Genomic DNA, 23738 nt, shown 5'->3' with positions numbered 1-23738 from the left:
AGGAATGTCTTCTCCTACTCAGTCTGTTTAGCGGAGATGAAGACGTAATAATTTGTCTTCTATGCTCTGCTTCATAATTTTTTTTCATAATTTTACAGAAGAAAAAACCCTCAATATGTGTATTGTTTACACCTCTGTGAATATTTCATATGTAAAATTAAAACGAAAAAAACCATGCTATTTCATCTAACCATGAAATTGTTTCCGTGCTATTTTCCAATGATGAATAGTCATCGAAACTATTCCTCGGTGCATTCAAGTACCTTTGTTTTCCTTCTTTTTTAAATTCTAAACACCTCTGGTGAAATCCGAGTCGCGATGTTATATACATAGCAAGATAATTCTAATTTATTATCATCAACAAAATCGCAAAGTAAAGTTTCTTCGGTACGATAAAATACTTATTTACTAACTATTCTGACGAAAATTCATTGTCCTCCCCCACAGCAACTAATATTCCGTCGGCTTCGCCTCGTATTCTCTTGTATGTCAATGAACTGATTTTCGTTCTCATAGCCAGTAAACATGTATATATATATATATATATATATATATATATATATATATATATATATATATATATATATATATATATATATATATATATATATATATATATATATATATATATGGGTGTGGGGGTGTGGGTGTGGGTGTGTGTTTGCTCTGCGTAGTATGTACCAAATAAATCTTATTCTCTTAAAAAAAATTGTTTTAAGTTAACATAATGACTATTTTGTCTCTTTTTATTTACGGTTTGTGTATATTATTAAACTTTCTTTAACCTACCCGCGTCTACTATATTTATTAATGTCTTACATCGATTAAAAATGTGCTGCATGAATGTATTCAGTGATATTTCAGTCATTGATTTACAGAAATCGTTCTTAGTTTATTTCAAATAAAGAAGGGAAATTTGTTGTCACCATCTACTTTTGATATTTAAATTGATAGTTGCACTATATATAATTCAAATTTTTGAAATGAAAAGGACGATAAAACACATGTAATGTGATATACTTTATTATTTTTACTAATAAAATGGCTACACTTATGATTGATACATTACTTTGGCGCGCTAAAGACCAAAAGCGTACATGAAAGTTTTCCTCGCGTATCACATAGTAGCTTATTCATGATTCATGCGCAAAGATATTTTCTATCCCAAAAAACACCCGCTCAAAATTGAAAACTTTCAAACCAAAGAAAGAAGTAAATGGTAAATCAATTTAATGAAATGTACATTGTCAACTTACAATTACATTTTTTCCGTCACGATGAAAAACTCTTAGTTTTAGGCAGATTAGAATATAATTAATGAATAAATAATATACATTAAATGCAAATAAATATTACACAAAAAGATATGCCAAACAATGTCGAATGCAATGAATTTCTATAAACGATTGTGAACGTTTTAGTTGCTTTAATTATAAGTGAACTGACAAGTTCAAACACCTACAACATTGACTTATGTATAACTGGTACATATGTACTTTATGCTCCTTCTATACTGTTCATGCTATCGGATATTTATGTCTATATATAACTGGTACTTTATGTTCCTTCTACTTTTCATGCTATTGGATATTTATGTTTATATACAACTGGTACTTTATGCTCCTTCTACTTTTCATGCTCTTTTTTTTTTGCCCAACAGAATTTCTTTCATTTATTTTGAAAAATGTCTAACTTTGAAAGGAGACCGATTCTGATAGAGTAAACCGGCAAACTTTCTGAGATAATTGGTTTGAATGGAAAATTTATTGATACTGTCATTGGAAAAAAAAATAAAAATCAGACTATGCAGCTTATACATACACATTCTCAATTATTTCTAAAGATTCTTTTTTCAAGCCATTTATGTAAAACAACCGTTTATATATATTTTCAAACTTTGAAAGGAGACAGATTCTGTTAGAGTATACAGGCGAACGTGTTAAACTGGGATAATTGGTTTGTGTAATACTGTCATACCCCCCCCCAAAAAAAAAAAAGAAATAAAAAAAATCGGACCATGCAGCTTTAACATACACATTCTCAAACACTGTTCACGATTCGTTTTCCAAGTCATTTATATAAAACATCCGTTCAAATGTATTTTTGTGTAGTATTTTAAATGAAAAAAAATAAACTCATTAAAAATGAAAGGTGCTAAAATGAAGCCCCGGGAGTAAACACAACTCGTTTTTTTAGGCAAAGTTACCTATACACGCTTATGTAACGCCAAAGCTCGAGAATTTCTCAGCATTACCCCCCCCCCCCCGCCTCCTCAAGTCCATTACTTAATCTATGCAGTTATGAATCGATTTCCGTATACAATATGCTCAAGATATCGTTCATTGTGGCTTTTAACAGACAAAGTTATGTTAACTTTGAGAGAGAGAGAGAGAGAGAGAGATATTTATTTCACCGATTCATTTATAATAGGAAACAAACATACTTAAATATAATTTCATGCACAAATTTAGATACAGGGACTGCACCCACCCCAAAAATAATTTTGAATAATTTTGAAACCAAAAAAAAAATTTATAAAGAATTTTATAACGGCAATCTGTGCCCATCGGAGCGTTGTTGATGATAGCGATATGTGTTTAATGGCGCGACAATAAAAACCGCCTGGAACACCCCCCTTCCTTGGAAATTATATCATCACTCGGGTCACCCCCTCCCCTCCCTATAAAAGAGCTTTTGCATTTAATACATGTTTTTATTGTTCAGTTTGATCAAACTTGACTTAAAGGGAACTTAAAGATGGTTTAAAGACAACTTAAAGGGAGCGTAAAATGCCACTTAAAGATGCTTAAAGGTAGCTTAAAGATGGCTTAAAGGTGACTTAAAGAAGTTTGGACATTAAGGACCTATAAGCTCAGCTTAAAGGTGACTTAAAGGTGGCTTAAATATTGTATCTCCTTTAAGCCACCTTTACGCCACCTTTAAGCCACCTTTAAGGACTTGCTTAAAGATTGTTTTTCGCCCTGTGTCTTCATTCAATGCTTTGTTTTCCGCAACAACATCCAACAGTTTTAGTTTTAACATACCATCTGCAAAATACAAAAGGGTTATAATTCATAAATTGCATTTCATAAACACATTTTTTCATAACTTAATGCTAAGTTAAACATATAGTTGAATATTTCATAGTAACTAAAACTTCCAAAGAGATACACTGACTAATTTATTATAGACCTATTTTATCAATTATCTCACCACTTTTTTTCTTAGACACCACTGATTCAGTCAATCGCAAATCCCCGAGCTGCATGGGGTTGTGGAGATACATAATTTCCAAAGACCCTAGCCCCTTGTGATTTCCAAAGTGTGGAGCAACTAGCACATGAGTGGAGCAATCTTCATATAACTCAAAGTGATGCCAATGAGTTAGAAAGGTCAACTCGCTTACAAAGTTCTGACCCGAGATAGTACACAGAGCGAAGTAACAGAATCACTGCTTCCAACTTTCGACTCATAATGAGAAGGAAAAAGGACATTAATGAAACTTTCATGAAAAATACCTTTCAAAAAAAGAGTTTTTATCCTCATCTACATCCTATGTGAAAGCTAATAAAATGTTTGCAAAGCAAATGTACATCAGAAATACAGTAAATCATCTTCATGAAGTTGGTTTGATAGTCAACCCTGATTTGCCTTTTCTCGGTGCAACACCTGACGGCATAATGTGTGAAAAATCAACAACGGCTATAATTGAAATCAAATGTCTATATTCTGTCAGAGACATGTCCATTTGTGAAGCCTGCGAAACAAGAAATGATTTTTTCCTCCAAAAAATGGTGATTTGTTTTCTTTAAAACACAGTCATGCACACTGGTATCAAATCCAGGGTCGACTTCTTATGTTTGGGGCCCCTTTTTGTGATTTTATTACATACACCAAGCAAAACTTCTATGTGGAACGAATTTATCCCCACATGCCCACTATGGATGCCTTGGTCAGAAAATTGTCCTAGTTCTACGTACATCACTTTAAGCCATTTGTGCAAAATAATTGATGCTAACTCAGTTACAGGGGTTAACATTTTTTATTTAGTAAACAAAGCTGGAGATCTGTGATAGTTTACATATGCTTTGTATTGATATCACTTACAGTCTAATATTGGTTTTTTATTGCTGATCGAATTATTCAATTATGAACACCTGTCTGCCAAAGTTTTATTGTTAAGAATTTTGTAATTTATGTACATTATTTGTAAACAAATAAAGAACTCGAGCTTTAATTGCATTTCAATGACATCTTTTCTCAATACCTGGATTCTAATTTTACTTCTAACATTCAAATTTAATAATTCATTCAGATTAAAATCTGTTTATACAAAAAACTAATTATCTTTAATCAAGTAAAGTTCGATTGATGCTAACGGAAAACGGAACTAATTGAAGCACCATCTTTGATATAAGAAAATCAAATTTCTTTTTAGCATACATTACTTTACATTTAATCGCGTTTTGTTGTTCTATGTGTCATAATGTACTGTATGTTAACACTTATTGTCAAACCTTTTGGTGATGTGACGTCAGTTCGCGCAAACGATATAATGAAAACTTGTGTTTAAAAGGAGAAATACGCTGGGCGTCGGAGATGTTAAGGAGGAAAACACTTCTGAAAAAATGGTCTTCTGTAAAGGTGTCAGTTTTTAAGACCGGAAGCTTCTTAAACATTTTAATATCCTAAAGGTTAGCCGACACCGTACTTGAAATCATTTCTAATTAATACGTTACAATAGCTAATCGACAAAAAATAAGACATTTACCTGTTTTAAAGTAATAAGAGTACGCGGGGGTGTTAAGGAAGCATATGGGCAATTTAGCGTCTTATTTTGACTGTTATATTCAAAATCGTGAAATTAAATAACTATTTTAAATACGATCAAAAACTTAGTATTATCCTTTGAAATAGATGTCAGTGCAATCAAATCGGGTAGTACATTACTGCCACATTGGTGCATTATCACGTGACAACTATAAATAGCTTACGTATATTTCTTAACATAAAATGAGATAGAACAACACTACCCCGCAGTTTCCAAAATAAAATAAACATACCAAGTGAAGGCAAAACATCTCAGTTTAATCAAAACTGCTGCTAGAATCCTATGTTTTTCTTAATTCAATAGTTATTCATCCGGTTCTCGTAAAGCCTTCCCAACTTTAATAAAGTTTGTACGGAAAACGGCAAGTTGCATCAAAACAACACACAACATGGGATTCTAGCAGCACTTTTCAATTTAAGCATTGATCAAACTAACGATACATATAAAATTCCAAGTTCAATATATGTGGGGTAGTGTTGTTCTAGTCGGATTTTTATATCGTAAACAACGACAGAGGAAAGCCTGGCCGAGAAATAAAAGCAAATTTACATACCTTCTAGCAAATGATTGATAAAACTATTATCTCTCCCAGTATTCTTATGTTCCATTTTCAATAAATCACACCACAATATTTTATTAGAGTTCTTAGATTAGTTATATTTTGAATATGTTTACAATGCTTTCCGATCAAATTCACACGACATTCAACTTTTAGTCATGACGTCATCAATGTGTAAATCTACGTAATACAAACTAATTTCTGAAAAAAAAAATTGACTTCAGTTTTTTTATTTGCTTTTGGTCTACGTTTTGTTGCTAAGGTAATTAAATATGTACATAATAACTAAGATTTGTGATTTCATGAAATTACATGTAACTCAGAATCCATATGCTTCCTTAACACCCCCGCGTAAATGTTTAATAGTTTAAGCATAGTTGTTTATAACCGATGTAATCTGCGTAAAATTACAAAGCACGCTGGGCATTAGAGATGTTAGAAAAGAAAAACAATTCTGAAAGTGGCCTTCTGTAAAGGTGTTAGTTAGCTTCTTAAACATTTTAGTATCCTTAAGGTTAGCCGACACCGTTCTTAAAATTAGTTCTAATCAGTAAGTAGCAAAAGCTAAATGACAAAAAAAAAAGACATTTAAAGAACCTGTTTTAAAGTTATAACAGTAAAATTTTGATAGTTTAAACATATTTGTTAATTACCGATGTAATCTGCGTAAAATTACAAAGCACGGAACATAATAAGAAAACCAAACATATATTGTTGTCCAAAACAAAGAATGATCGGAATGTAATGACATTGGCCAGTATACCAGTAAGGTTATTCCTCTTAAATATACGTTATCATAAACCAATTAAGATATTCTTCTCAAATGTTGATAACTTCTGCATGATGTAAAAAGTAATATTGGTCTTCTGTCAAAGGAAACGATTTACGTATAATGCAATGTCCTGTATCATTGCAATATTAGTCACTGCTACAATTGATTGTATAAGTCAAAGCGCACTTTATAATTGTTAATTCCTTTAGAATCTGTGTCACTAAAATACAGTTAATCAAACAATATTTTTTGTGGTTTTTCAATCATTATTTCATTAAATAACTGTAATGTTTTATGCTTATTTATTTAACCGAACTTGCTGATTAATCATGCAGCATACAAAAACATATTACTTCTTCATTGTTGAATCAGAGTTCCTTGTGCATACTGAATCTGAAAGAAAAAAGTAAAGTTTTAGAATATGTGTTTAACTATATTCATTGCTTTATAACTTTTTCCTGCATATTTAAACTTTTCCAAAACGTTACATTTAGATATTAAATATCCTCTTGAAATCTGCTTTAGTCTTCCTTAAAATAGATTTTGTTTTGTTTAAGACAACAAATATATATATATATATTTTATAATTAAACTAAAGGATTTTCTATTATCAGTATAAAAAAATGAAATAAACATTGCAATGTATAATAATGAATTTGGTGGACACGAAAATTAAAAAAAAATCTTACTAATTATTGATATGCTTGAAGCATTTCCTCAAGGGAAGTCTCATGTTAGAAATAGTGACTGGGTATGTATAGTGGACAACTATAACGACGTGCGACACTTGGGCAATGACGCTGTTTGCCACTGAAACTTTCCAACGTTCAAGATCCTTAGAGTGGTCGTTATACTGTAACGTCAATATGTTAAAAAAAAACAAATATTGTAAACGTTTTATATTTGGCGGGAAATAGTTTTTGAACAAGTCGGCGTGAATTTGAGTTAGCGTATTCTTAAATGTGAATCGTACTTTCCTTAAACATATATGCATGGCAATTAACGATGTACTTGATTTCGCGGAAGCAGAACACAGTAAAATTTCACTGTTCAATCTGACGATACAATAAGCAGCATGGTGTTTTCTTTTACCAAAGAAACCTGCCTTCTTTATTGTTATCTATTCTCAAAATTATGTAAAGTACATAAAATGTTGTTAGAAACTAGTCTAGCTGAGTATATTTTTGATTTACATGTACCAGTATTTGGTATCATATTGATGACGTCACAAGCATTGTATTCAATACAAATTCCTCAGATTTACAAAAGTGTCAAACAAAAAAAGACATAAAATGTAACACTGCCCCGAGTATTTTGAAAGAATAATCTTCAAATATCAAAGGCAAATGACGTATAGCACTAATAATGTTCGTACTAAAAACATTTGACTTGTTGTTAATTAACGGGGCATTTTTAATAAAACTGCAAAATTTGAGAGAGTTTGTGATAAATAATGATATTGTTTATTTATAGGGATTAATAATTTCATTCTAAAAGTGTAAATATGAAACAAGAACTAATTGTCGATAAAAAAAAATAGTGTAGCATGGATAAAATGATTTCAGAGCAGTTTTACACATTTGATTTTTTGTTAAGGTAAAATAGTAATATATGTTTTACTTTCAAGTGATGCAATGAAAGAAAAGTTTAATAGAAAGACTTCATTCACGAGTAAAATTATAGTCTTTTTTTACTGAAAACATTCAGTTCATATTAATATTCAGAATTGTTTTCATAAGAAAAATAAACAATTGTTTAAAAGAAAATTCAAATTGACTATCATTAACCTTGGAGTTGCCTTAACTTACAGGCTTAATTATCAACTTTAAGAAACGGATTCTACTTAGCTTTAAAGTTTTCAAATCAACCACCCATAAAAATAATTTACGTAAAGTCTGATTTAATTTTACTCAATGGTTCTGGGGATAAAAAAAATGAACCCAAAAATAAAATCTAACAGACAGACAGACGGACAAAAACAAACGGGCAATTGCGAAAAAAAGAAAAAAATATATTATTAAAAAAGCTCTCTTGATAGTTGATTTATGTGAATTAAAAGATGAAAAATCTTATCTAAAGTCTTCACATTAATCCTATATGTATTATTCTATTTAAAAAATGAATTAAAAAATCGCCATACGTTTTGACAGACACTTCATAACACGAGATCAGAATGTCTGTTTCAATTTCTCATGTTTTAGTTTTAACAATTTAAAAGAGGATCCACTTGAAAAAGAATATTTACTCACCTGTTTAATTTCATGAGCTTCTGTATTAAACAAAAGCACAGTGAGTTTGTGTTTCTTATTTATTTCAAACGATATGTTAGCAAGGTTTGTAGACATTCCCGATAAATACAGATTGATATATACGAAACCATCTTCGTCTGCTATAATCCGTTTCTCGAAGTCTTGGCATCATATATCGATGCATTAAACGTACTTGAGGGTAAAATGGTGGTACTAGCCAGGGCATGGCAAACTAAAAAATAAAATGATATAACATTATCGTTAAAGTGTGCACTAATAAACCATTAAAATTGTTGTAAACTGTTTACAAATGTTTTATTTGCGAGCGAGACATTTTAGCGATTTTCGCGAGAACATCGTTGTCGCGAATGTTCCCCGCCGCGACCCAGCTCTTGTCGTGTATATTTTTATACGGTTTATTCGCGAAAATTAGTCATTGCAAACCAGTTTGTGTCCAGTTAATCGCTAATAAATGTCGTCGCCAATAAAAGTTGGCTTACATAATTCATTTGTCTAGTCATAGAACAAACCCCTCTTCTACTTTGAATCTTTAAATTGATATTTCTGGTTTTATAATAAATACGGTGCATGACAAAATCCAAACTAAATTATATTCACATTTAAATAGCTTGATAGTTATCAGGAAACCTGTTGATAATTAGGTATAACATTGAGGGAGTCAGCAAGATTCCAATTCTGCAAGAAAAAACACTTTCTAAGCTTTGGGAAATATGTCTGCCTTGAAAGAAATGAAACCTTGCTGTCTATCTTAATATAATACTTTACTGTTATTATAAACCCGTTCAGTTCAATATAATTTTTCCTATACCTCACAAGGTAACATGTCAAATTCAATAAAATCAGATAGCATGTCGAATTGTAACGTAGGCAAGTTATAAAGATGAATAAGTACAGTCAATCAAAAAACGACGTTGCAACGATAATCAAATCATATGGTCATGCATATTAAAGATTTATTTCGGAATAATACTAAACTTTCTCCTTGGTTATTAGAAATAACTAAGTGATCTTCATTGTTCTTTTTATTAGCTCATCGAACTGACGTGCCTATTTGTAGGGAATTGGTCTACATTAAAGGTATTTAGTTTGTTTACAACAATTGTTAGGCTATTAGCCATTAAGCTATTAGCCAATCATATCGAATTACTCTGATAAAATGAAAAATAAGTAGAGTTTAAAAAAAACCCACATATTATCTTTTTATAATATTTGTCGTTTTGATATCGCCATAAATTAAAAAAAAATCGCACCTTTTTTACATCCTAATGTAACAAATACAAAATAAATTTTAAATGTGTACTTTCTGCTTTCCAACTTGCATGCAAGTATTTGATTTTAAGTTATTTTCATGTACATGCACTAGATTGAAGAAAACGCTTGAAAGTGCGTCATAGATCTGCATGTTCCTTTGATGATTTTAATAAGGGTGTCATCAATTGCTCGAAAACTAAAAAATCCCGGGATTACACCGACCATCTTCTAAACATTTTCCAATCCATTACTCGTAATAAAGTGAATTAAATTCAAACATTTGTTTTTTTCTTTACGCTGCAGTTGTTGGGCTATGGACGAATACAACAGTTTTCTTTTCTCGTTTGATCCGTCGGCGTCCCTGGGTTATTTATTAAAGCGGCTAATAATTCTTGTGGAGAACAGTTTTCTTTTAAGCATATATTTATTGGATTAGATGTTTGTATACTCAAGAAATGTAATCGTATCAATACTTTTCTCAATGCCTTTTCTGGGTTTTTTTTTATTATTAATCTTTTATTGTTGGTTAGGCTCGGACAATTACTTAAAATGGAACAGGTAACATTTGTTTAAGATAATATGGAGCTCAATTATGTTTTTTAATATTTTTAATCACTTGCTAAAACGTTTAATAAGGTATATAAAAACTTATCGTTTTGCCTCGGACTAGAATGAATTGATGTCATTTGATGAATCTAGTCACGTGATAGCCTTAAAAATTTCTGAACACGGCGAGCGTCAAAATTCAAACAGCAACATGCCAGACCTAACGTTATTTGAGCTGATTGTATACTCAAACGTTCAACCATACCTTTACATATAATGTTTAAGCCCCAAAATAATTAGAGTGAACCCGTGACGTAATATTACGGTCCTACAATAGCATCCATGTTTGCACAGACGTCTGAGGTGGAAGGTAGCGAAATTAGAGAATTAAGCTATGAATTTAATTGTTACATATTATCTTTTTTGGTTTACATATCACACTTTCGGTCCTCCACAAAACAAAAACTTATTAGGTATTTTTTTCTGACTGTTTACAATGTTTTGGGTCAGTAAAGTTCATAGACTTAGCCTCGCCTTCAAGGGACTTTACCGACGCTACAAAAATCTGTAAACAGTCAGTAGCAAACCTAATAAGTAATATCATTATACTTGTAATATATGTCGTAATAGAAATTGAGAAACTAACTATGAATCCATCAACCATTTTTTTTAAAACAAACAAGTTGATTAAACACGACTATCAACAGTCTCGCTTGAAGTCATCTTTTCGTAAGTCCTATGGTCGATACAACGACATTTTCAGCAACTACAATTTTCCACTGGGTTGCATGCTGACTGACGTTTTTTATTCTAATATTTAGATTTTTTCCCGATTACGACAAAGAGCAGACGACGGATGTGACCGGTCAGCAGAGGATGCTCACTCCTCATTGGCACCTCATCCTACCTTTATCTAAGTCCGTGTTGCTCTGCTTTGAATTTTAATTTCGTTTTATGGATTTTTGAGACGATTCACGGTTTGTTAAAGTATCGTCATTTTTCATGAGAATTTTATTTCAAACCATTGCTTTGAGAACTCCCTGTTGTTTATCGTAAATGTCTTTCGGTTACTTTTCTGATTTGTTACCACTTACTTTGAACAAAACTGATGTACTCCCAAGGTGAATATTCTTTACACATGGCTAAAAATATAAAATCTAACGATAAACGAGAGTGTTCTAGAGGCTAGCTGTCTTTGTACAATATGAATGGGTTGACTGTCAAAACAATTTACACTTGAGTAACCACAAGACCATGATGTGATACCTGACTGACCAAATTGAATACCTTATTACGAAGACCAGCAAGCTATTGAAGACTTTACAAGAATTCTATATTTCTCAAGATATGAAGATTTAAAAAAAAGACCGAGACCTCTGACTTTTATGTCACTTTGTTCGACCAGGGTAGACGCTCCCATTCCAAACGGCCCAAAGTCTTTTTGATAAATATTAAACAGTTTTAAGCGATGTTATTGATATTTAAATACTTTCATGGGAAATAACTACTAAAAGGGGGCCTCAGATCCTTTCAGTATAATATAATGAAGAACCCTGTATGTGTACTGAAACATTGGTAAAAGTTCTAAGTCTCTATCTCTTATGGTTTCTGGGGAGTAGCGATAACAAGTATTTCGTACAATAGGGCAATAACTGTGCAACTAGTTTAAGGTAGGGGCTGTAGGGCTATATTTACAAACATTCTGAGAGTACGGCATAAGCAATACACGTCCCTTACCGATTTGTACTATAACGTGGAAGCTTCGGTGCATACACATATTTTAGAACAGTTATACACAAGATATGATGCTTTATTCAACCCGATAATTAATCACATTGTAATAATCCAAAAACAGATGTGCCGATTAAAGTAACAACACAATGTTTGACACGATTTTACATACTTTATTTGCAGTTGTTATTTTAGATGTCATAATATTCTTCATGGGTAAACACACACATATAGAGTGTGATTAAAAGAAATCAAAACAAATCTCTACACTTACACTTAAAAAAGTCAAAAGAAGAAATTCAAAATTATAATCGAAATCGTCATGCTTTAAATTAATAGTGCATTAAAATCCTTTTTATATCTTTTTGAAACAACTAATCAATCAAATGCGTTTTATCGACTTAAACATTAGTTATTAAATAATACAGTGATTATTTTAGATGTCATTATATTCTTCACGAGCAGTGCTTTCATGATAGGCCTCTCATGTGTTAATGAGGTTTCAGCTGTATGGTCAAGTGTTGTTAATAATGACCCATATACATACACAAGACTGCTTTATTAAAGCCATGGCATATTGAGATTTACAAACACACTCTAAAAAGGCTTCAAGGAAGAAACATTGATGGCAGCACGTGCACTCACTTGTGTTATCTATTTTAGTACTTATCTTGGCCGAATTTGTTTCCTAACACATGTCAACCACTTGGCGAGGAAACTTTATTATTTTTGTCTTTAAGAAAAAACTTCCCCGTTCAGATATAAATCAAAAACACAAAAAGGTTGTTTTGCAATGTGTATCTTCTTTCGAATTAGTATTATAAGTTTAAATGGACGAGATGTTTTTGTTTTCTAAGGTGAAAATTATAATTGTATACAACATAATTTTGAAACAGGTGGTCGGAAAACGTCAAACATGCATTTCCTACGTGTTGCCTTTTTTGTTTATGTAATGAGTTAATCTGCATACAACTCGATAATGCAAAGCATATGGAAAGCGTTTCAATTTGTAGAAACAAAGTATTAAATACGGACAAAAATAACATGTAGTCAAATATAGTGATTATTCTAAATTTAATTATGTTCTTCATTAGTACATACATATTTAACGCAGTAATAGGAATACTTGCAGAACGTTATTGTAATTCTATTCCTTTTTTCACAAAACACTATTACGGAATTTAATTAAATCAAAACAAAAAACTCTACAATATCATTTTTTTAAACCAAGTCAAAAGAGGTAATCTTCAAAAGTAAACTCAAAAACAATTATTTTATTTTTTACAAATTAAAAACGCACAAAATCTGTCCGGTAGGGGGCGTGTATTACTTATGCAATACTCGCAGGATGTTTGTTATAAATGTAAAGTTAAGAAACGTGTCTGCTGCAAAAAAAAGTGGGGAAGCAGCCCCCCCCCCCAACTCCCCATCCCCCCCCCCCACCCATGATGCTACGTGCCCGTAATGTGTACACACGGTGTGCTCTGGAGTATTCTTCTGTTATCTAAATTTAGACTCGGCCACGAATCGGCGCGCAGAAACTATAAATGAGACATTTTGGGCGCAAAGTCCTGCTTTACCACTCACGCAAAGGCTGAGATCTCAATCTAATGGTTTAAATGAACTCATCGATTGGCATAGATCCATGAATAAATTTTTTGACATTTGTTTTGTAACAACTACATATACTTTGGATCGAATGTTTTGGATGAAAGCTATCGAATTAACACACTTGACTAGCAAGTGATTAAAAAAAGTAATAATGTACCTTCGTAAGATACGCAAGTTGTGTGCCCTTTTCTAAATGAATGAAATCGCCTAACTGATGGCGATTTAGTTCCTTCAGTAAACATTCTAGCTATAGGAATGCATATATTTGTTTAAATCAAAACTGATGATTCTTTGGTAATGCTGAAAATCCAACACCAATTTTTACTTACATTGCACATTAATAGACAATGTAACAACTTGTTGCAATGACCCCAACCCTTTTTCCCACCGTTCAAATATGGCTAATCTTTTTTTTTAAAATCAGGTGTACACAAGTGCATGGTGAGCAGCCATTTTACTTAAAAACTCTTGCTCACTGATGTTATTCCATCCTATATAACCTTTTCAACAATTGTGAATGTAAACACTGAATTGTTAAACATGCATCGGTACGTTAATCTTTTTTGTAAAAAAAAATCTGGATATTGTTTGTTCCCATTGTCTGCATTGTTTCGGAGGAGGCAACTTTCAGACCTTAGATATTGTCTGACGACGTCAGGCAATGATAGGCCTCTCATGTGTTAATGATGTTTCAACTTTATTGTTCATTGTTGTTAATAATGACACATGCACATACACAAGAGTGTTTTATCAAAGCCGTGACATATTGAGCTTTAAACATAAACTCCAAAAAGGCGTTTAGGAAGAAACACTTGTGTTATCTATTTTAGTATTTATCTTAGCGGAATTCGTTTCCAAACAAATTTCAACCACTTGACGAGGGAAATTGAATCTTTTCGTCGTTAATAAAAAAAACTTCCCTATATTGATTTACATTTTAAAAAATCCAAAGAAAGCTGTTTTTAGATGTTCCTAAATCGTCCTTTGGTTAAGTAGTTTAAGTAGTTTAAGTAAAGATGGTCAGTAAAAAATGATTTTGTTTTTACAGCTGAGAACTATAATTGCATACAGATTACTTTTGAAACAGATGGTCGAAAAACGGCAAGCATACACTTCCTTCGTATTAACATTGTCCTATATAATTATGTTTGTTTATGTAATGACTCAATCTGCATACTTATTGATAATGCAAAGCAAAGGATGAATACACAATTCAAACAGTTTCAAGATGGATTATGTCCTTTGCTGGCATAGATACTACTTAATATAAAGCCCATTCAGCATGGGGGCAAGTACAAGTAAATCTTTAAGAAACGGTGTCTCTGTGGATGATGTCTAAAATGTAGCTGATTGGTCTCATACTGGAATTTAACAAAAAAAATTGCAGATAAACAAATGAAGATGATTTAGTCCATAGGTTTGAGTGTTATCTACAAGAGCATACATGTAATGCACAAAATAGTTCAACGGGCAGAATTATATGGCCACTTTTTTTATTGCATAGCACTATCATAGAATTCAATTACAAAAATAAATATTTACATAATCAACATTTTGTAAACAAAACAATAAAAAGGTACGCTTCATAAAGTTTTCTTAAACAAGGATTATTGACTTTTGTCATAATAAGCAATGCCAAAAATCAAGTCTTCTTAAATTTCTTTAAATAATTTACAATTGAAGGCAATGTCAACTCCAAAAATAAAACGAACATAAATTTTGAAAGGAGACCGATTCAGCTAGAGTAAACAGGCGAACGTGTTTAACTGAGATAATTGGTTTGTATTGAAAATAATGTGATACTGTACCCCCCCCCCCCCAATAAAAAAAAATCGGACCATGCAGCTTTAACATATACATTCTCAAACACTTTTCACGAGTCTTTTTTCAAGTCATTAATATAAGACATCCGTTCAAATGTTTTTGTGTGTGGTATTTTAAATGAATATAATAAACTAATTTAAAATGAGAGGTGCTAAAAGAAGACACATTTTAAATAAAGCCCCGGGAGTAAACACAACTCGTTTTTATTAGGCGAAGCTACTTAAACACGCTTATGTAACGTCAAAGCTCTAGAATTTCTCAGAACGATTCATTTATCCCCAGCACCTCCTCCCCCTTTTCAGGCCCGTTACTTAACCATTTCTGTGCCACAGGGCCTATTTGAATATTTACGTTAAGTGCCACAGGGTCTATTTGGGCCTATGGCCATTTGAAAAAATATATATTATAATAAAAAAAAAATTAAATATATTGAGGTTCTGTTTTTCATTATTTATTTTTTAAATTTGTATCAATAAATATCGTATGATATATGTGATTAGTGAAATACTGCGGATAACGTCACAACGTAAAAAATGACATCATAATAATGACGTCACTACGTCACACAGCGCCAACTCGTTGTCTGCCTTTTACCATGGCTGGCGTATGATTTTTGTGAATAGATCCCCAGGACTTTTCCCTCAGAACCGGAAAATATTACCTGTCCTAATGCACAACCTGTACCAAAGGAAATGCCCCCTCCCCCACAAGAGCAAGACCAATCTTACTTTTTCCTACTCTGTCATATTAACCTGGGGCTCGTTTAACATAACTGAATTTTGACTAAAATCTATCTTAAGTCCAACAAATTTTCATAAGATCCCACCATAGCTCATAAATTTGTCATATCTTAGGATAATCTTAAATACTGTCAAAATACAGGTCTTAAGTCCAACTTAAACATGGCGAGAGCTAATACTTTAGTCCACCACCGAAGGCCGAGTATATTTTGAGTGTGCGCGACTTTTTTTTTATTTTCTACTGCCGTTAGTGCTGATTAAAAAAGATCAAATTAAACACATCGGTAATATCCATACGTTTTTTTTTTTAATTTAAACCATAAATCGGGTAAAAGGCTACTACATACAGCATCGTTCTCTTTTATTGTATAATATGCAAGAAATTGAGATAATATGAATCGTTTGAAGGAGACCGTGTGTCTTTTTTTTTTACTTAGAATTGAAATATTGACAAAGCACGAAAGGAAGCATGTACTTTATATTTACTTTTTTTTCATTCAGAGTTAATTAATGAACGGCAATATAAACTGCAATATGCCAAATAAGGAGGAATGGGGCACTGAAAAAATAACATGTACTTTGATATGATCCTAGAACAAAATTTTAGTCAGATGATCAACATTAAAAAAATTCCATCTGGTAACATTTTACTGAAGTTTTCATGCATGTGAAAGAACAAAACTGAATCTTTGGACAGAAAAACAAGAAATGCATGTAATAACTTATTTGGAGATGATGGTGATGCTTCTTCGTCAGTGTTCGAGATCAAGAATTCAGTGCACACCCGCATCCCAACCCCCTGCGTGCGCGCTTCAAGTCCTATTGATACCTTTTTCGTATTTTATGTCCCTTCTTCAGAGCATTTTAAACAGAGACATTCTTCCTTAAAACTAAATTTCAACCGTGTCTCTAAAATTGGACACCGCACATCATAGACATTTAATTTTCACACAGAAGGTTCTGTCCGCACGACCTTTCAAGTCATTACCTGTTTAATGGTCACAAAAAGCATCTACTGTGTGTACAGGCGAAAATTTAGCGGTAAAGGAAGAAAAGATTTCTAGGAGTGTAACATACTTTATGAAAATACTTTTTATTTTTTCAGTTTATGTATAATTTTAGTATATAAAATATCTGAATGTTTGAACCACAAAATTTTATCATTATTATATTTTAGACAACTCAGTTGGTCAAGCGGATTTAATCACTAAAACAAACTGTAAGACCACACGTTGTTAAAAAAAAAACACTCCTTAGCTCCAATCGAGATATAGACTCGTAAATGTCTTGCATATCATAACTGCCATATTTCATCATATGATGATGAACTATGTGTAATCGTTAACTTTCTTAGGTCTATATTGTTTTTAATTCTTTGACTATTTGAACTATAATGTAAATCACAATCGTAGTTGTATCTATAAATAATGATAATATATTAGAGAACATTAAGAACAAAATTAAAAATCTTTTTTCGAGAGTTCAAACGTTTACAACTGACGATCGTGATTGTCAATATTACACGTATGATGTGGTAAAAACTTTGTATGGAATAAAATGTAAAAATTAAATTAGTGTTCACCTGTCCGAGAAAAGGAAGATTTTAAAACATACAGATAATTTAAAGCTACATAGTCTGATTTTTCTGGCTATGAGAGTATCAAATATTTTCTATACGGACCAAATTTATTAAAAAGATGCCTATTTACATAAGCAAAATCCGTCTCCTTTCAAAGTTTGAATTATCTAAAGTACATAAAAAATTTCTGTATGAGAACACAAAAATCAAAACAAACAAACAAACCAACTCCATCTTGGGAATGTTCAGAAACGGGCACCGTTTGGTTTCATTTCCGAATAATTGGGTTTATTCAACCCGCATGTAATGTATCGATTGTATACAAAACACTTCTCCAAATATTAGTAAATAAAATGTACCGATGTTTATTTTTGATTTGAATGTTTTTCAAAGTCGTAATACAACCATATCCGCCTTGACCTCAGCAGCGAATTTTATCATGAGACGAAAGAAATGAATACAATTTATGTCGTTTGCTTTTGTAAATAAATTGTGTACATCACTTTTTCATTAAAATATGACTTAATTGACCTGGAAAACTACTGCAATGTATATTATGATACACATACTTAGCATAGCCATCGTATAAAAGCGAACACAATTTTTTAAATGAAATCGGGCATAGCAGTTTTAAAAATTTCACGATTTTTCTGTTTACGAAATCATCAATACAGTCATTTGGGGTATTTTGAATAACAATTTTTGTTCAACTTGATTATGTGTAAAAACGCATGTTTAATACACTTCGTTGTTTTGGTCCAACAGAAAGATCATACTCGTTCATGTGCGGACCTAGAAAGGAGTGCATGGACTACTCCTTCCATCTCTTGGAAAATTCAAATTAATAAGTTTACATAGCAAAATTCCCGAAATAAGCCTCAAACCCTCTCTCCAACTTTAGAAAACAAAATTATCCCTCGGACGCCCCCTGGAAAAGTTTTCTGGATCCGTGCATGCGGTAACAAACATACACTGTATCAATTTTCTCGCTTAATAAAGCAATATCATACAGTGTAATGAGAAATGAATATTTAGCAGCGTTTTCATCACACAAATTCCCTTTACTGAGGTTAGCGAGAAGATTTTAATCAGAAAATAATTTATAAATGTATGTCATTTCTTCTTTAAAGTCTCTATATATAAATCACTGGCGTCGGAAGCAAATTGAAAGACTAATCCTCAGAAATATTGACAAGTAAAAAAAAATAAAAGACTAATTCCCAAAACCATGAAAATCCTAATCCGTGTGTGTGTGTGTGGGGGGGGGGGGATACGTATACTTCGAACAATTTTTTTTTTAGATCATGATACTCCTAATCCGTGGGGGGGGGGGGGGTATACCTATACCTCCCTTACAACAAATATTACATTTTTTCCACATCATGAAATTCCTAATCCGAGGGTGGGGGAGGAATAGACTGCCTATGACCCCAACTTTTTAACATTTTAATCGTTTCAATTTAAATTTCGGAACAATTATGTTTCCTGCGAGAAAAAGTGTGGGGGGGGGGGGGCTCAATGATGCTATGTGCCTAATGGTTTAGTCTATCTTTGCAAAAAAAAAAGTGGGATGGAGCCCCCCTTAGCCCCCCCCCCCTCCCCCGATTCCGACGCCTATGTAAATAACATTGCAGGTGGTGACTGTTGGAGAGTTTAATTTTTTCATGTTTTGTACATTGCAGTGCGATACATCAAACTTCCTAAAACACGGAACGCGGGGTGATTCGAAATACCCCCAAATGACTGTACGAGCATAAATTTGGATGGACGTTTTTGCTTGCGTGATTTCATAGAAATGATTATTTTATAAAACGAACAAGAAATTGCTAACCAATCTAGCACTGTCATTCTTTGTATGTTTGTCTGTCTGCCTATCTAACACACATGACAAATCAATTCCTTTTTGCAAATGTCTTAAAGCAATATGAGCTGCGATTTTCATGCTGAAATATTTTTTTTACGAAAGTGTTATTTTCTACTAAATTGACAAAAATATCATGCTTTTTAAAGTTTTGTTAGCCATATCTTTATTGGAAAGCCGTAAAGAAGCCTCAATTGAAGCAAATTTGAATTATTGTCGTCCTGTACAAAACTTGATCCGCGGTATAATCCTTCGTGGAAAAATCTTTCTTCTGACGAAATTAGTGATTCTTTCAAATTATTTTTATCATAAGGGTTTAAGTTACATGCAGACTAATCATGCTAGTATTTTTGCAGAAAAATAAAATTCTAAAAAATACAGCTCATATATTGCTTTAAACTGCATCATGATAAACCTTTACAGCTGCAGCCAGCAATACCCGCCTCTTGAACACTAACATATTTGCGTTATACTAATTAATTAGTTTTTGAAAACTATCCGCTATTGATGACAATGATTGTTACAAAAATATCGTATTAATGATGCATACATGCTCTAAAACAATGTTATATAAAATCGCTTTAAAACATTTGGTGTTTTGCTTAATTACACATATAGTTTACTGTTGATCTAATATGGTTTGTACATGATCAGTAAATCCCATACTGTGCGAGACCGAATGAAGATGTTTTAAAAAAAAATGTCCACATTATTCGGGAGAAAAACTTAGTTATTGCTATTTAGACCATATACTTTCGTCATAACTATTTAATAATCCCGCCCCATCAACTGAAGATTTTTAGTTCCATTTTTCACGCTTTGAGGGAAACTCTGGTGTGAAAAAACATGATTAAGTTTGCATTGCATGTCATAAGGTTAGCAAAAAAGAAATCCGATAATTTAAGATTTTTTTAAGTCAACCTACTTAAACTCTCTCTCTCTCTTTCTCTCTCTCTCTCTCTCTCTCTCTCTCTCAGGAATAAGATTTTTTATTGTGAAATTTATGTCTCATATATATATTTGTTTCCCTTGGACTGAAATGTCACATTTTCATTGGTTTAAACATAGCACGTGATTGCCTCATATATCTCTATATTTGTTCTGTGAGAATTAATATTAAGCAATATGGCCGTCATTGGTCAACGCTTCGCTTACTCATTTCGACATTTCATAGTATTTAATACATAAACCGCATGCCGTAAGTTCTTTAAGTATTAGGAGTAGTTGCCCTTTGAAATTCTTTAAAATTAGAGTAGTTGCCCTTAGAATATTGACGTCACATTGTTTTGTCTGGAGCAGAACAAAATGGCAGCGTCGAAATTTGCTCAAATCTCCGCAGAGAAAAGGGAGAAAACATTTAAAAAGAATAGCAACAAAACATTGTAAGTAAGCATGGGTGAAGCAAAGATTTTTAAAGAGTATTTGAAAGGTGAGATTGAAAATTTTGAGGAGTTTAAAAGTGTTAAATTCGACGAGATGTTAGGTATCTTGTACATGGCTGTGCCATGATCATCGCTATTTGTGAATAAATATGTCGCTTAATAGTCCTCGGGAAAACAAAACACTTATTAGGTTAGTTACTGACTCACTACGGAAATATATTGGGTTGATCAATCTCATAGACGGCTCGGCTTCGCCTCACCATCTATGAGATTGATCAACCCAATATATTTCCGTAGTGAGTCAGTAACTAACCTAATAAGTAATAATATATATATATATATATATATATATATATATATATATATATATATATATATATATATATATATATATAAACTTAAAAATAAGAGATATATGCGTTAGATCTTATAGAACTAATTACAATTTCAATGATTAAAAAAATTAACATGTATGCGTGGATCATAATAAAGGATTGACAGGATAAGAAAGTGATCATTTTAAAAACTGCACGTATTTGTTAAAGCTTGGGAACATGCATCATTAACGAAGTAATTCATATTTTTCTACATTTCTTTTTCATTTGGCGACGCAAAAAAAGAGAGAGAAACTAGAGACGAGCTCGTTGCAAGCAACGATTAGGTCTTCCGTCGTAGCTGCGTCATACTTGTGACGTAATATAAAAATTGATACCTGACCATGGTGCAATATTAGATGTATAAACACTGTGTAAAAGAAACAAAGTACATGTATATAAGCAAATACAGATCTTTAAAAGTTGTCTGAAGTTTGATTCGCCGGATGTTGTTTTTTTGCATGTGCATTTTATTTTGAGAAACTTATCGAATCATCATAATTGACTCAATATACACAGAATATGGACGACGATTATAATCACACAGTGGGTATGCCCGGTATGAACGTAAAAAGACCAAACATTTTACTCGCATTTTTTATCGAAAGCAAGGGCCAATGAATCTTTTAGAATGTATGCGGAGATCTTGGAAATTTTACAGGGGGTTCTGAAGAATAATTTTGTTTTTTGAGGGGGGGGGGCATGCGCGGATAAGAAAAATTTTCCTGGGGTGGGGGTTGAGTGTCTGACGGTTATTTGAGTTTGCCTGGGGATGTCCGAGGCATATTTTTGTAATTTTATATTGAACATGTAATGGAAAGAAATTTTGCGGGGGTTGGGGTGGGGTCTGGAACCCTCACCCTACTCTTCTAGATTCGCGCATGGGGAAGGCCGATGCCGGTAATTTAACGGTAATTTTAACCATTTTTATTTAATTAATCATTTTCAAAATTATCGGAATTCCAATGTTACCTTTAAACGCAGTTAAAACTTAGAATACGAACCATTTAGTCTCGGTGAGTATTCGGCCAACATGCGTCCGCGTACGAAAGAAATGGCAATATTCAAGAAATTTGGATGGACGATCTGGGTCCTAGGTCGTCCATCCGATTCCTTTTCAGACTAAGAGCTACAGACCTGCACTTAGAGAATGTCAAACTGATTATGTCAATTTATTTTGTCTCAAAGAATCAGTTTTTTTAATAAAGTTTTATTTTAAAAAAAAAAGAAATCGGGCACAATTTTCAATGTTAGCATTTTACAATTTAAAGGTCTAATCAAATTTTGAATGAAGTTTCAAGATACTACTCTTCGTTGTTTTATACGAAATATTGCGTGGAAAAAAGATTTACATCGCATATATATTATAGAACTAATTTCTTCTCTTTTTTATTTACATCAAAATAAATCCAAGAAAAAATCTAAATATTTTTTTTTCCTTTATATGTGTTAATGAAAACGTTGATCAGCAAGGGCCGGTTCTATGTCGTGCAAGCACCTACTTAATAGATTGTTACACGGATCTACCACGATGACAAATATCGAAAAGGCAATATTGTGGGTGAAGGATGAAAGTGTACTTTGTTTTTTAGGTTTATTTTTGATAATTATATTTATCTGGATCAATTTGGTCTGTTGGTTTGTTTTGTTTATTGAAAAGGGGAATAAAGAAAATGAGTAATTTCCGATATGAAGTCAAGCATATATTTTCATATTATCATTGACTTAAAACATGTTGGAAAAAAGAAATATTGCATCAAGCAGTTAGTTATTATGCGCAGATCATGCATTCCTCTATGGTTTTCACAATTGCATGTATCAGTTACTACACGTATTTGCTTACGGAGAAATAAATTTCCAAAGAGATGATATAGTTATCAGTTAAGTTCCAGATTGTCTTCTGCACATGCAAGCACGTGTGTAATCCTGATTTAAAAATAGGTATAATGTCCGGGGAGGGGGGGGGGGGGGGGTCATCGCAACAAAATTGTGTATAAGCGTACTAGAGTGTACATTGTTAATTAATAATTGATGTTGAATTGTTATTAACAAACAAAATCATAAATTTATAATAACAAACACTAAAATGCCAGGGAGTTCTGCTGGACGCGATTTCATTTGTCTTCAATTAATAGAGTGTAGGGATGCCCGCATACTTAATACATATGCTCACGCGTCAACAGATTAAAAATGACTGTATTTTGGATTTATAAATCGTTCTAAAACATTCGATCTGAGATATCGTTGTTAACAATTCAAAACTTTGAACGATTAAATTTGTTTTTATACCTAGTACACCGACCCTCACGGAAAAATCCATTCAGATCAATGGAAATTTCATTTACAAGACTCTGCGCCAGAATCAGAATGTCTCATTCATTAATTTTTTCGTAGTTATAGTGGACGA

General features: G+C 32.4%; 1 protein-coding gene and 1 long non-coding RNA gene across 5 annotated transcripts in view; one reads left to right on the top strand and one right to left on the bottom strand.

The window, feature by feature from the left end:
* LOC105317886 (multiple epidermal growth factor-like domains protein 10) overlaps positions 1-23738 on the top strand; it is a 254170-nt gene that overhangs the window by 52459 nt on the left and 177973 nt on the right. The gene's annotated exons all lie outside the window — the stretch shown is intronic.
* Positions 6236-8629, bottom strand: LOC136274078 (uncharacterized). Its single transcript, XR_010712370.1, has 3 exons — positions 8412-8629; positions 6852-7015; positions 6236-6555 (listed from the first exon to the last, which is right to left on the bottom strand). It is a non-coding gene; the product is annotated as an uncharacterized lncRNA (long non-coding RNA).

Source organism: Magallana gigas, chromosome 1, assembly GCF_963853765.1.
Source record: "Magallana gigas chromosome 1, xbMagGiga1.1, whole genome shotgun sequence".
Lineage (NCBI taxonomy): Eukaryota > Metazoa > Mollusca > Bivalvia > Ostreida > Ostreidae > Magallana > Magallana gigas.
The sequence above is the reverse complement of the archived record's forward strand: the minus strand, read 5'-3'. Positions and strand labels throughout refer to the sequence as shown.